We start from the raw sequence: 14,641 nt of genomic DNA, 5'->3' as shown, positions 1-14,641 counted from the left end.
GTTCAGTTAAAAACCAAATTCTCAGGCTATTCATGTCTAAAATACATTCAATGTAATTTTACATTGGCTATCAACTGCCCAAAATTACCCACCTCTTTATCCTAGCCTGAGACAATATAAATTTGACTAAAAAGTACAATATTGGAAAAGTTCCAAGAATATTATTCAAACAAATATTTTGCATGTTAAAAGCTCATTTATTTTTGTCTGCAGTTTTCCCAGTTCAATCATCATTAAACTTGCACTTTCCAAAATGACAGGCAGTAATACTGGACATCTTCAGGTTGTCAATAATATAATGATATTACAGATTCAACTATGCTTCCACTACTAGAAAACTTCTCACGTGTTGAAAAAGAATCATGTAGTTATTTGAGAAAATGAAATCACATAGTAAAAGTACAGGCAGCATGAATGGATATTTGAAGATGCTACCTTTGCTGTCACATTTGGGTTTCCGTCTCTATCACCTCCCATCCAAGATCCAAATTTTATTGGAGTGCAAGTCAATGGAAGTGGTTTTCCTGTGTGCTGCAAGGAAAGATAAATTGCACTGAAAATCTTAAAGAGAAAGAATGTACAAGTTAATTGACATAAATTAAAGATGACAAACCTTCTTTAAAGCGCTGCTAACTCGACGTAAATAATGAGGAACAGCTTTTCAGAGTGACTCCTCCACAATATTCAATACTGGGAGAATTGAAAAATAAATAAACCAAGGGATTCTTCCACTTCTTTTTTTTTAACAGTGAATCAAATCATGCAAGAGATGACATATTGTTAGATCTCAATATAGACCAGTTATCTGGAGGGTCTATTCTAGAAGGAAGAAAGCCCCTACACGGGAGATAGGATCGAATTAGTTATTAGTTTAATCTTTAGGGCCATCTATCTTTATTATTCTATCTTTATCTTTATTATTCTATCATCTAATCTTTATTATTCTATCTTTATCTTTATTATTCTATCTTTATCAATTAGTTGGATTAGGATATTATAAATAAGAGTATTCTCATTAGAGGAGGGGGTAGAGAAGAATTAGAAATTGTAAAGGGTTTTCCCTTGGAAGAAGGTTTCCTTCTTGAATAAATTCAGTTTGCTCCCAGTATTTTCCGTATATTCTTCTATTTTCTGTTTCTCTTGTTTTCTCTGCTGTTAGGGATATTCAATACCCTAACACATATAAATTGTCAAGGATTCTCTCATGTAGGTGCCTTTGGGGATAACAAGGACAAAACTCTTGAACACTTGGTCAAAATGGCCATAGACCATTCTTAGGAACAACTAAAAAGCCTAAAGCTAAGAGGTAAAGTATATCTAACATATAATACTCAACCAGCTTACCTGCCCTAGCTTCATCAACTGGAGTGGGTTTTGAACGCCTAAGTTCATCTGTCTGCCATATTGAAGTTTTCTCTCCCACCTAAAAAAGCCAATATGATTGATGAGAATAGAAATAAAGTGTGTTAGAAAAAGGAAATCCACTATCCATTCACATTTAAAGATAATCTACCACACTGAAAAACTAGTGGATTTTTTACTTTTGGGGTACAAACACCGGTGGTTAAGTAGAATGGAAATAGTTCAAGAATGGTACCAGATCTTCAATCCACATATCTCGATCTTCAGGGCTAAGATCAGGTCAATCATTATAATCCAAAAGATGCTGCTTGAAGGTGAAAAAGTAGTTAGAGACAACACACTTCCATAATATTTGAGAGATGATATCATAAAGTTAAAGGCTCAAGCCTCCAGTAATTTAATATATTCAGAAAAGAGAACAACTCACAGCAATTTTAAGGTGTTTATATTGCAAGGTACGATGGTTAATTTGAGTGGGATGAGCAGTGAGAACAATTTCAACCTCCTGTGGCAACATAAATGAAATTAGATTTTGAATGACAATAGCAATTGGAACCAGATTCTGTTAAAATCCCTGGCAATACACACATAATGTTTCACTAAATTAATAACAAGATAATTGTCAAGAAAGAAAATAATTACATGCTTTAATCTCAGCTTGCAGAGTGCATAGACAACGAAAGATCATATACTTATTTTCATCTATACGTCTCAGACTATGCAGATTAACCAGAAATGAGGAACAAAACCACAGACCTGCTTGAACACTGTCTTATAAAAACAGGTTGTTAAAGATATCATCACAAGATTTTGCAGCAAGAACCATATTTCCTCCTTTACGAACCCTGCAAAAACATAACTTGTTCAAGACTATCATACTGGGGTAATCTTAGATTAAAGAAGTATAGTATTCCCTCAATGTTGTTATTAGTCAAAGGTTCGGCTTATTTTGGAGAGATTGCGGCTTAATTTTGCACAGAGCTCAGCCAAATAAAGACAAGACAAATTATCAACTAATGGAATAAAAAGACAACAATAGTTGGAGACAAGAATGTATACCTATGGTGGGTTTCAGCTATACCCATCAAAGTAAGATGATGGCTAAAGGCACGAGCAAGGGGCAAAGCTTCTTCCAGCGTCATCTTGGATAACTCTGAAGCCAATTGCTTCTCTAGCATCTCAGCCAAGTCCTCCATTCCCGCTTGTCTCATATTACAAGCACTCTAAATACCAAAACAAACTCTTAAGGAATTTTCAACTCCCAGCGATAAAGATTGTTACACTGTTAACCAATTACCAACGAAATCACACATGAATAAAGGTCAATTTTTCAATTATATGGCAATTCATGATTGGATGACACGCTACATTTCTTGTTAGCACTGTTGCTTGTTAGGAAAAAAAAGAGTAAACCACCATTTGAGTCTGTTACATTAGTTCTTACATATAGTCCCTAGCTAAAAGCTAAAACTAAGGAAATTTTAAATAAGTTCCTGAAAATACAATCTGTCTATCACATTAGTCCAAAAATATAAGAAAATTGTGAATTAATGATAATATTAATAAATGTTTAGGGCCAAAATGGCAATAAGTAGTTATGTTTAAGGACTTAATGAATTCTAGAGACTTATTAGAAATTTCTTTAATTTCAAGGATGAATTTATGTGACAATGCATTACACTTTCACGAACCAAAATGATGATTCACTAAAGGCAAAAACTGTAACTGATACAAAGCAATTGAATTTCCAAACTGAACAAGGAATATTGAAGATTACATTCGTAACATGAGGAACCCAAAAACTAACTAAAAAAGCAATTAAATTTCCAGCATAAGAGGTTTAGCTCAGTCATTATTTGAGTCTTTGCATAAAACAAGAACCCCACATGCATGCATCATGAAAGTCTAAATGCATTACGCATGTCATGTTTCAACCTTCGCCCATTTTCTCCACAACCGAACAAAACCAAAGACTAATTGATAAAACAGTGATGAAATCACAACGACAAGAACAAAGATAACAAGAAAAAAGAAATTAGAACCCCATCACCGAAAATTCACAAAATCAAGTTAAAATCATTAACAGCATACTCCAATCATTCTAGGAAAAGGTAAAGAAGCAAAACCCATTAAAGAAAACACCAAAAAAAAAAAGTGGGGTATTGATTAAAAACCCAAAAACAATTATTTTAAGTGAAAAGAAAAAAGAAAAGAAAAAATGAGAACCTGTGAAAGGACTCGAATTTTTTCGAGCTTGTCAACGAAGGTGGAGCCAGCCTCCCTCTGGAGAATGTCGTTGAGAAGGTTCCCTAGCAATTTACAGTCATCTTCGAAGCCCTGGAAGGAGATTTCCTCCGCTATGTCGTCAGTGATGTCCGTCATTGTAATGTTCCCACACACACACAACAAAAAACTTAACACACACAAAAAAAAAAAACGAATACAGAAGAAGAAGAAGAAAGAGAGTGAGAGAGAGGGTTAATGTGTGTGTGGTTGAAGGAGTGAGTAGAGGAGAAAGTGGTGGCATGTAATAAGGTGGCAAACAATAACTAACTGGCGCGGAGGAAGGGACCGTTGTGAAATTGTGACGTTTTACTTCCATCCACTTTATAGATTAATACATAAATTAACAATTCTTTTCTCCAATGTTTTAGGGTCATATTATTATTATAATATTAATTTAAACTAAGGATTAAGTCTATACTTTTAATAATATTAATTTAAACTAAGGATTAAGTCTATACTTTAATATGCTTAAAATTCGAATGCATGAAAAATATTCATTTATGGTGTAACTTAGTCAACTAAGCACTGAATTGTTATAAACTTATTTGACGAGTTTGATTTTTATGAATTAAAAAAATTTATATATTAATCATAGTATGCTAGACTCATAGAAAAATCATATTTTATAAGAAAGGTAATTTTTCATTATCAAAGTGCATTTGCTTTTATCATAGAAATATTGGAGTATTTAATAATAATAATAATAATAATAATAATATAACTCTAATTATATATTAATTAAAATATCTAGGTATATTATTGGTGTATTTTAAGTGTGTTAATAAATTATATTATTGGTTTATTTTAAGATAATATCTAGGTATAATTTGTTAACGTACTCATATTAAAAAAAACAAGTATATATACATTAGTAAACTGGAATATATTTTAAAAAAATTCAAAATGTTATTTTTTTGTCAAAATTTAAGCTTGAACATCTGAACCTAAGTGGCATTTTTTAGTTAAATTTTAAATGTAATTTTTGGTGATTAAAAACAATCATAAATTACAAAATAAAAATTAAAAGATCAAATCACAATTTGTGGCTGTACAACAACCACCACACACGTCCAAGGCAAGAGATTCAGATTGAGGGCCCAATTGGTGGCTAGAACAACGGTGTTGCTGGCAAAGTTCAATGTAATCACTGACAACACCATCATAGTCACCCAACGCATCACCAAGAAGCTTCCAATAGGGACAAACTTCAGGCTCACAAATTGCAAGTCCACCCCCGCAAAGCCTCCACCCTACACTCTCACAGATCTGGTTGTCGATGTAGAGGCATCCATCGGAGGAAGAGGCAGTGGTGCACAGTGTCAGGGTTGAGCCAACAGAGGAGGTGGAAGGGCCGACTTGATGAGGAGGAAGTCATCGTCGGAGTCCTAGATTTGGAGGGAGAGAGAAAGAGGGGAAGGCGAACCACTTGTCATCGAGGTTGTCATGGAGGTGAGAGGAGGAGGGACAAGGGCAATAAGGCTTCGGAGTAGAAACAAAGAGGACGAAGGGTAGAGAAAGAGAAGGAAGAGAGGCTAGGATCGTTGGATTAGAGAGAGAGAGAAAGAGAAAGGGAAAGAAAAAGAAAAAGTAGGATAGTGCCTAATTTTTAGTGGACACACATGAGAAACTTAGGTTCGGATTCGTCCAAACCTAACTTCGGGCCAAAAAATAACACATTTCTATTTTGTGAGAACGAAAAACATACAAAAATTTTTACAGAGATATATTCCAAACATTTTGACATTTATAAGAACAACAAATATATTTTAGTCTTATTTTTATTGTTAAAAAATGAGTAATGCTACTAACATACTCTTTAACACACTCCTTCATACACACTTTTCTCCAATGTGTTAAAATGTATTGAAAACTGCAAAATCAAGAGAGAGAAAGTCATTGAATACTATGTGGGACTCACTGAATTTTGTGATTTCAAATAAATTTCAACAAATGAGAGAATGTGTGTTCAAAAGAATGTGTGACCCTAACATTTCTCGTTAAAAAATATAGTAGTTTACATATATAATTGTCCTTTAGTTTATGTTAATCTAAATTAAGAGTGATTTTTTTGTTCAAATGAAAGGATACTAGATGCTAATATAGACCTTCTAATTTTTAAGTGGGTCTATGTTAACATTCCCCATATATAGATAGATATATGAGGAATGTATCTTATATGAGGGTTAGAAGATTAAATTTGGACTGTCTAATCAAACATGAATGATCAAGATTTAATGTCATGTGACCAATTAACCACTTAAAAATTCATGTTATTTTTTTAATAAATCATGTGAATTTTTTAGATTAAACCTTAATACTCCACATATATGATGTTTCCTCTTATTGGTATTGTTGTAAACTCAACGATGGTTTTTGATAAAACCGTTGTGCTTAGCTTTAAACCAAAGATTGTTTTGCAAAAACCGGTGTGTTAAGCTTCAAATCAAAGAAGATTCTATAAAAATCATCTTGAACACCTTCTTTTAAAGACGGTTTTTCAAATTAAAAAATATTAGTCAATTATTGTTTCATAAAATAAAATAGTAAACAAAATGAAAAATTATTTAAAATGAATTTTTGTAACCATTTTTCTGGCAATTTAATTTTTTTTAACCGACTTGACTTGTTCATCATCAATTTCTTTTTTTTAGTTTTTTCTTCTTGGGTTTTCTTGACCTATGACATGGACAATTCATGTGTTTTCCAAAAAATAAAATTATGGTTTTCATCAGTTTTCAATTGAATTGACTATTATTTTTTATTTTTTCCTATATATTAATCAGAATATGCTAGACTCATAGAAAAATCATATTTTATAAGAAAGGTAACTTTTTAATTGTCAAAGTGAATTTGCTTTTATCATAGAAATATTGGAGTATTTGGTAATAATAATAATAATAATAATAATATAACTCTAATTATATATTAATTAAAATATCTAGGTATATTATTGGTGTATTTTAAGACAATATCTAGGTATAACTTGCTAACATATTCATATTAAAAAAAAACAAGTATATATACATTAGTAAACTGGTATATATATTAAAAAAATTCAAATATGTTATTTTTTTGTCAAGAGTTAAGCTTGAATGCATTTGAACCTAAGTGACATCTTTTAGTTAAATTTTAAATGTAATTTTTTCAGATTGAGGGCCCAATTGGTGGCTAGAACCACGGTGTTGCTGGCAGAGTTCTATGTCATCACTGACAACACCATCATCGTCACCCAACGCATCATCAAGAAGCTTCCAATAGAGGCCAACTTCAGGCTCACAAATTGCAAGTCCACCCTCGCAAAGCCTCCACCCTACACCCTCGCAAATCTGGTTGTCGATGTAGAGGCATCCATCGGAGGAAGAGACAGTGGTGCACAGTGTCAGGGTTGAGCCAACAGAGGAGGTGGAAGGACCGACTTGATGAGGAGGAAGTCATTGTTGGAGTCCTAGATTTGGAGGGAGAGAGAAAGAGGGGAAGGCGAACCACTTGTCATCGAGGTTGTCATGGAGGTGAGAGGAGGGGGCAAGGGCAAGAAGGGTTCGGAGTAGAAATAGAGACTGCGAAGGGTAGAGAAAGAGAAGGAAGAGAGGCTAGGATCGTTGGATTTGAGAGAGAGAGAGAGAGAAAGGGAAAGAAAAGTAGGATAGTGTCTGGTTTTTAGTGGACACACATCAGAAACTTAGGTTCGGATTCGTCCAAGCTTAGCTTCGAACCAAAAAAACAACACATTTCTATTTTGTGAGGATGAAAAACATACTGAAAATTTTACAAGGATAAATTCCGAACATTTTGATATTTATAAGAACAAAAAATATATTTTAGCCTTGTTTTTATTGTTAAAAAAAAAAAAGAGAGAAATGCTACTAACATTTTCTTTAACACACTCCTTCATACACACTTTCTCTTATGTGTTAAAATGTATTTAGTTGAAGAACAAGTTCCACAAAATCTTGAACCTACCAAGTGTGATGGTTGGGATTGGTATGAGTGGGATCATTTGCCACACCCTTTGGTTGGGCCTCTTGAGAAAATGGTCAAAGGAGCTTTCGACCCATTTCCAATTTGATTCTGGTAATTGGTATGATTTTTTTTGTGAGGATTCTTGGATAATCGTACGTTTGGGTTAGGTTTAATATGTTTTTGTATGGAATTTTTGTTTAGTCTAACTTATTGTGATGAAAACAATTATGGTTTGAATCAACATTCAGGATGCACATAAACTTGCAAAATGTCTAATTCGGAAGCAATATTGATATTGTTTGAATTACGTTCCATTTATTCAAACTTATTTATTAAAAATATTTTTTAAATAAAATAAATAGATTGTTTTATATTTTGAGATGTTTTAAACTGCTTTTGGTTTAAAAAATAATAATTTTCTACTTATTTTTTAGAAGTTAACTTTATATGTTTCTTAAAAAAACACTTATTTCACATTTTTTTAAAGTTTAAACAAACTGATCCTTAGTTAAATAATAAAACAATCAATTATTTTATGTTAGAAATTAATGTAAAAATAAAAAAATAATTATAATTCAATTTTTTTAATATAAAAATTTAAATAACATTGAAGTCTAACTTTTGACAAAGAAAGAATATAATAAAAAAATTAAATTAAGAGGCGAAATTCATTTCATTATACATAACTATATTATTTGATGAATATTTTTTAATTTTTTTATTATTGTAATTAAGTTGTTTTTATTATACATATAAACAAAGGATTTTGGTTATATATATATATATATATATATATATTATATATTATATATATATTATATATTATATATATATATATATCAAGTGTTAGATCATAAATTTTACTCTCAAAAAGTTTCAACATTATATTCATGAACATCAAATCCGTTATCTTCAAAATATCATGTGTCCAATCATTTCGTCTAAATGGATGGAATAAATCTAGTATTGTTTTCTTCTAAAGTCAATTCATTAGAAGACATTGTGGACATTTTTTTGGTACATTTAAGATCATGGTCATAGTTAAAAAAAACATGATTAAATCATTTTTTTCTACTGGCATTCCAATCTAGGAGCTTGTTTCGAATTTAAAATGGGAGAGAACCATGGCTTGAGACTTGGGAGCTTGAGGAACGAGAGTAAAATTGAAAGGAAATCTTAATATATATTTATACAAATCAAGTTAAGTCTTCAGCCAATGTTTCTCGCCCAAACTTAAAAAAGGCTTTATGTATTTTTTTTTCCAATTTGTTATTGGAATTTTGGCAAGAGTATTAAATCCCTGAGGTAACAATAGCGATAAGTAGAGTCGTCTCTACAAGAACTTGTGCAATAATTAGGTTATTTAATAATAAATTTAATAGACTATGAATTTCAATGTGATTAAGTGATCAAAAGTAAAGTCTTAAAAAAAGTAACTATAAATAGAAATATCATAAGAAAATGGTTAAATTGTAATTTTAGAATTTTCTTAAGTCTTTTTTTTGAAAACTAAAGTAATCATTTGAAGTATAACTTGATTAAAAGAGATAAAAAAATTTCACAAAAACAAGTTTAAACGATGGAAACATATTTTAAAAAATAGAATATGTTTTTCAAACAAGATCAAATTCAAACACATCTTTTGATGTTGTTTGAAAACTTTTAGAACTTGAACTTCATTTATTAATCATAGGATTCGACAAATCCTAAGAGAATGTCTTGTGAGACAATTTCTGCGAAACGAATCTCAGACACAAAGTACTAAATGAAATCTTAAATGTCATCTTTAATTTTGTATCAGATCATGACTTACTTATACTTCCGTCTGAAATATCAAACAGAAGATCATGAAGCATAATCTGATATCACATAAGACAAAACTTTTAACCTTTGTATTTATTTGCATCTAATCAAAATAATTAAGGGTCTTGATTCGTCTTAAAATATATTTTGACTTAACAATAACAAAAAGTAAAGATAATTGCATAAGAGTAAAGAGTTAAAAAGGAAGAAAGTTAGGAATAGGAAAAATTGTCAAGGGTAAACCTTGCATACCTTGAGTTCCTATGAAGATGGAACTTAGTAATGGAAAGGGCCCATCAAGGGTGAATCTTGGGTTTGTCGAGCCTTGGACCAAGGACGTGTTTGCCCTGGGTTTTGTCACTTCCATGGAGTTGTGTCGAGGCTTACCAAGGACGGGCCTTGGATTTTGTAAACCCTTATGGATCAGCAAGCGCGAAGGTTGGGTTTGATGAGTCTTGCGTGCAGTGCAAGTATTGTGCTCTTACATACACGCCTCTTACAAAGTGGCAGGTACTGGAGACACGGTGGTGTCTATCAGTGGGACTCACCAAAGGAGGACCTTGGGTTTCGCAAGCCCTTTGGAGGATTGACCAGGGAATTTTTCGACTTGGGTTTTGAGCACCGTACTCTTGCATACATTGCATACATATCACTCGCCATGGGTGGTATGCACTGAAGACGTGGTGATATGTTTCTGCATATATGTCACTTGCCGTGAGTGGCACACACTGGAGACTTGGTAGGGTGCTTGTGGGCATATGTCACTCACCGTGGGTGACATGTACTGGAGTCATATGATGCGCTCTTACATGTATGTCACTCGCTGTGGGTGGCACATACTGGAGTCGCGATGAAAATATGTTCTTGCATGTATGCCACTCATCATGGGTGAGACACACTGGATACTTAGTAGTATGCTCTTGCATATATGCCTCTTACGAAGTGGCGCGTACTGGAGACTTAATAACATGTTGTTACGTGCATGTCACTCGTCGTAGGAGGCATGCACTAGAGGCTTAACTAAATTCCCGTGCATATATGTCACTCGTCGTGGGTGACATATACTGGAGTTATGATAGTATACGCTCTTGCATGTATGTCACTCATCGTGAGTGACATATACTGGAGTCGTGATGCTTAGAAGGAGGGCTTCCCAAGGACGGACCTTGGGTTTTAAGAGCCTTGTAGGTACGAGTATGGATGTTCTTGTCTTGATAAGAGACATGTCAAAAGGAAGTGATGCAAAATTTTATTCAATGTATTTAATTAAGTACAAATCCCCTTCATTACCCCAGATGTGCCACGTTAAAAACCCTTCAAACCAAAACCCTTGATTTTTCTACTTTTGGGACATAAGACTTGATTAGGGAAAAGACTACAACATTAGGTTTAAAGTGTAGGTCAGCTAAAGTAGAACTTCAGGTGGGTGGCATTCAACGTTCGTGGAATTACTTTGCCATCCAGCTCTTGTAGGCAGTACGCTCCATTGTCATGGTTGGTTGTGACCCTAAAGGGACCTTCTCAGTTGGGGCTAAGCTTTCCCGCTCTAGGATCTTTTTTGGCTTCCTCTCGGACTCGCCATATGAGGTCGCCAGGTTGAAAGGCTCATGATTGATATGGGAGGATATGGTGCTACCTTCAGGCTCTCTGCATAGCACTGGCGTGCTTACTTTTGGTCAACCTTAACTATTACAATCTCCCATGTCAGTGTAGGGAATTTCGTTGTCAAATGGGGCATGGAGGATATGGCTCCCAACTCCTTGAGTGTCTTTCTTCCTATTAAGGCAAAGTATGATGTGGTCGCGTCAACCAGTAGATATCTGATGGTGAAGCTCCTAGAGAGCTTGCCCTGACCGAAGGTGGTCATCAAGTCCACATAGCCTCGGGTTTCGACTCTTTCGCCTATAAAGTCGAGGAGTGGACTTGCGTAAGGGTGGACAATGTCGAGTGAAACCTCGAGTCTCTGGAATGTTTTTCAATACAGGATGTTAGGGAAATTGTCCTGGTCGATGAGGACCCTAGACACCATGAAATTCACTATGATGATGGAGACAACCACCGGGATTGTCTTGGTTGATGAGATTGATGCCCCTGAAGTCCTTGTGCCGTAAAGGTGATAGGAGGGACACTTCGCAATAGGAGGTGTCGACAAAATTAATGTTGATGTCCCAGATAGTGTGTAGGTGCTGCTTTCGGGACTGGTTGGACTGTCCTTCATAGGAAAAGCCTCTAGCGATGGTGTTGATTACACCTCTGATGTGCTGGCGGATTCCTATTCTGGTGAAGGTGGTCGCTCGTGCCGCTGTGGTTGTTGTCTCTGTCTACCTCGGTCTTCCACTCTTCTCCTGTCTACTTCTTGGTTCTTGTGTTGCTCCTCTTGATGTCCTTTAGGCCTTGCTCCTGCCTGGTAGTGGTCTGGTCTCTTAACAAACTGGGCTAAGTATCCAGCCTGTATAAGTTCTTCGATCTTGCCGTTCAAGGCCCAACAATCTTTGGTGTTGTGTTCAATACTGCGGTGAAACTTGCAGTACTTGGTTGCGTCTGACCCTGGCCTCAGAGATTTCATTTGGGGTAGCCGGACAGGTACCTCCAGGTCGAAGGCTTCCTCAAGAATCGTGGTACGATTGGCCGTCAAGGGTATGTAACGCTCATACCGGGCCTTTTGGAGAGAGGTTGGCACTTGTCTAGCTTGTGCCTCTTGTCTGACTTGTGCAAGTAGGTCTTGGTGTTTGCTTTGCACCTTTCACACTTTTGTTTGACTTGGTAGACTTCATTCCAGAATTTGGACATTTCTTCTATCTGGATGTAACCCTTGGCTCGTTCGTGCGGCTCATCCATGCTACCAGGTAGTTTTTTGCACAAACTATCTACGAACTTGCTAGGGTGTAGTGTGAGAAGCATGGAATGCAACTTTATCTCAGGGTTGAGATTTCGGATCTGGACGACTGTGCGCCCAAATTTGCCAATGAACTTTCTGAGGGATTCATCGTCTGCTTGTCGTAGACTGGCCAAGGCAGCCAAGGTCATGCAATGAGACCTACTGGTGGCGTACTGCACACTGAATCGTTCGATGAGGGTGTCGAAGCTATCTATGGATCTTGGTGGGAGTCCACCATACCATGTCAATGTTGCTCCCTCGAGGGATATAGGGAAGACACGACATAGAATTGTGTCGTCATTGGTGTAAAGGTTTGTCTATGTTAGGAAGGCGTCCAAATGCTCGTCTGGATCTGTTGTCTCATCATACCGCTCGAGGTTAAGTGATTTCCACCCCAAGGGTATGTCTACCTCCATAATGTGGTCGATAAAAGGATGCCAATGGACAGTCTGTGTTGTTGGACGATGCATGAGAGAGACTCAGATCGTCTGCAGTGTTGCTTGAGCGTCGGGGGTGTGATTCCCCTATAAGACTTTTTATGTTATGTTCACTTAACCAAGTCGTGTGTGCCTCGTTTAAACGAGTTTATTAGAAATGCCTAATGCTATGAACCCACTTGTAGTATAAAAAGGTGGCCTAAAACACAAAGCAACGGTTCCAAAGTTTATGAATTCCAAGGCACAAAGGTAAGAGAGAGTTGTGTGGTGGTTTCCATGCTTAGAGATTCATCCCTAATTGTCTGTTTATTAATTTTTCTTTTCCCATGGTTATGAGTAGCTAAATCCTTTGTTTGTTGGGATTTAATGTAATTGGATACTGCTCACATGTAATTATTGTATTTTCCTTATTCAATAAAGTACTATTATTGTTTCTTTTCTATATTTATTATTTGTTCTTGGTCTGATCATCTTATTGCATGATTCTCTCTATTCAATTGCTTTGCAAAATTAAATTGGATTGAGAACAAAAGAGATCAACCAATGAACTTTATGCCTAGGGATAGGGTAACGATTATTGGTTATCATTTAAAACCCTAGTTCATATTGTTGGTCAATTGATTATATTACTCAAGGGATTGATAGTGCAATCAAGACACTTTGGTTTTCTCACTTAAAAGATTAAGGTTAGCAAAAATTGCAGGTTAATGAAAATATATGCTTAATTGAATAGGAATAATTTGTAATGCATGTTACGTTAACCCAATGATGTTAATCTCCAATTATTTCATCCATTGATACAAACCAAGTTTTCTGGGCACACCAAGTGTTTGAAAAAAATCAACAATCAACTTTATTCCTTTTTAACTCTTTACTCTTATGCAATTGTCTTTACTTTTTGTTATTGTTAAGTCAAAAGATATTTTAAGATGAATCAAGACCCTTAATTATTTTTATTAGATACAAATAAATACAACGGTTAAAAGTTTTGTCTTATGTGATATCAGATTATGCTTCATGATCTTCTGTTTGATATTTCAGACAGAAGTATGAATAAGTCATGATCTGATACAATATTAAAGATGACATTTAAGACTTCATTTAGTACTTTGTGTCTGAGGTTCATTTCGCAGAAATTGTCTCACAAGACATTCTTTCAGGATTTGTCGAATCCTATGAAGAATAAATGAAGTTTAAGTTCTAAAAGTTTCCAAACAACATCAAAAGATGTGTTTTACTGTGATAGATCTACTTTGACTAAAAGGAACTGATTTTTTGTTATAGTGATCAACACGAAAGCCAGTCATAGTGGTTTTCCTACATGAAGCAGGATATGCGTTTAATGCAAGCATTAAATGATCTAATAACCACAAGCTTCAGATGCAAGCTCAAAGGAAAATTATAATCGTTTAGAAACAACAAACACTTGAAAATGAAAACCTATAAATACTAGATGCTTTGAAGAAATGAGTAACGAACCTACACGCTATCATTCAAATTCTTTATGTAGAAAACTCTTTGTATATTCTTATAAAGTTTGAAAAGCTCTCAAAACATCTTGAATACTCTAAGACAAAAAACTAAATGCTTAGATTTCACATTTGTTTGTAAGATGATTAAGATTTAATCAGTTAGCAAATCAAACAACATATCTTCTGATTTGTATAGAACCAACAGTGGCTTGGTAGGACAAAGAATATTCGGTTGTTAAAGCTTGACGATAAACTTTGTTGTGAGAGCTAAAAGTAACCGTGACAAATACTTGTAACTTTTGTGAAATTAGTGAAACTTGATTGCTAACCAAAAATTGAACTTAGTCTGAATGGTAGAGACAAACCAATATAAATATGTGTCTTACTTTCTTTTTAGTTATCTTTTGTCTTAAACTGACATAGTGTTTGAATTTGATCTTGTT

General features: G+C 34.6%; 1 pseudogene; it reads right to left on the bottom strand.

Annotated features, from left to right (window-relative positions):
• Positions 1–167: 167 nt before the first annotated feature.
• The window catches only part of LOC114404423, a 30,934-nt pseudogene continuing 16,460 nt past the window's right edge, over positions 168–14,641 (bottom strand).

Source organism: Glycine soja, unplaced genomic scaffold, assembly GCF_004193775.1.
Source record: "Glycine soja cultivar W05 unplaced genomic scaffold, ASM419377v2 tig00034501_1_pilon, whole genome shotgun sequence".
Lineage (NCBI taxonomy): Eukaryota > Viridiplantae > Streptophyta > Magnoliopsida > Fabales > Fabaceae > Glycine > Glycine soja.
The sequence above is the reverse complement of the archived record's forward strand: the minus strand, read 5'-3'. Positions and strand labels throughout refer to the sequence as shown.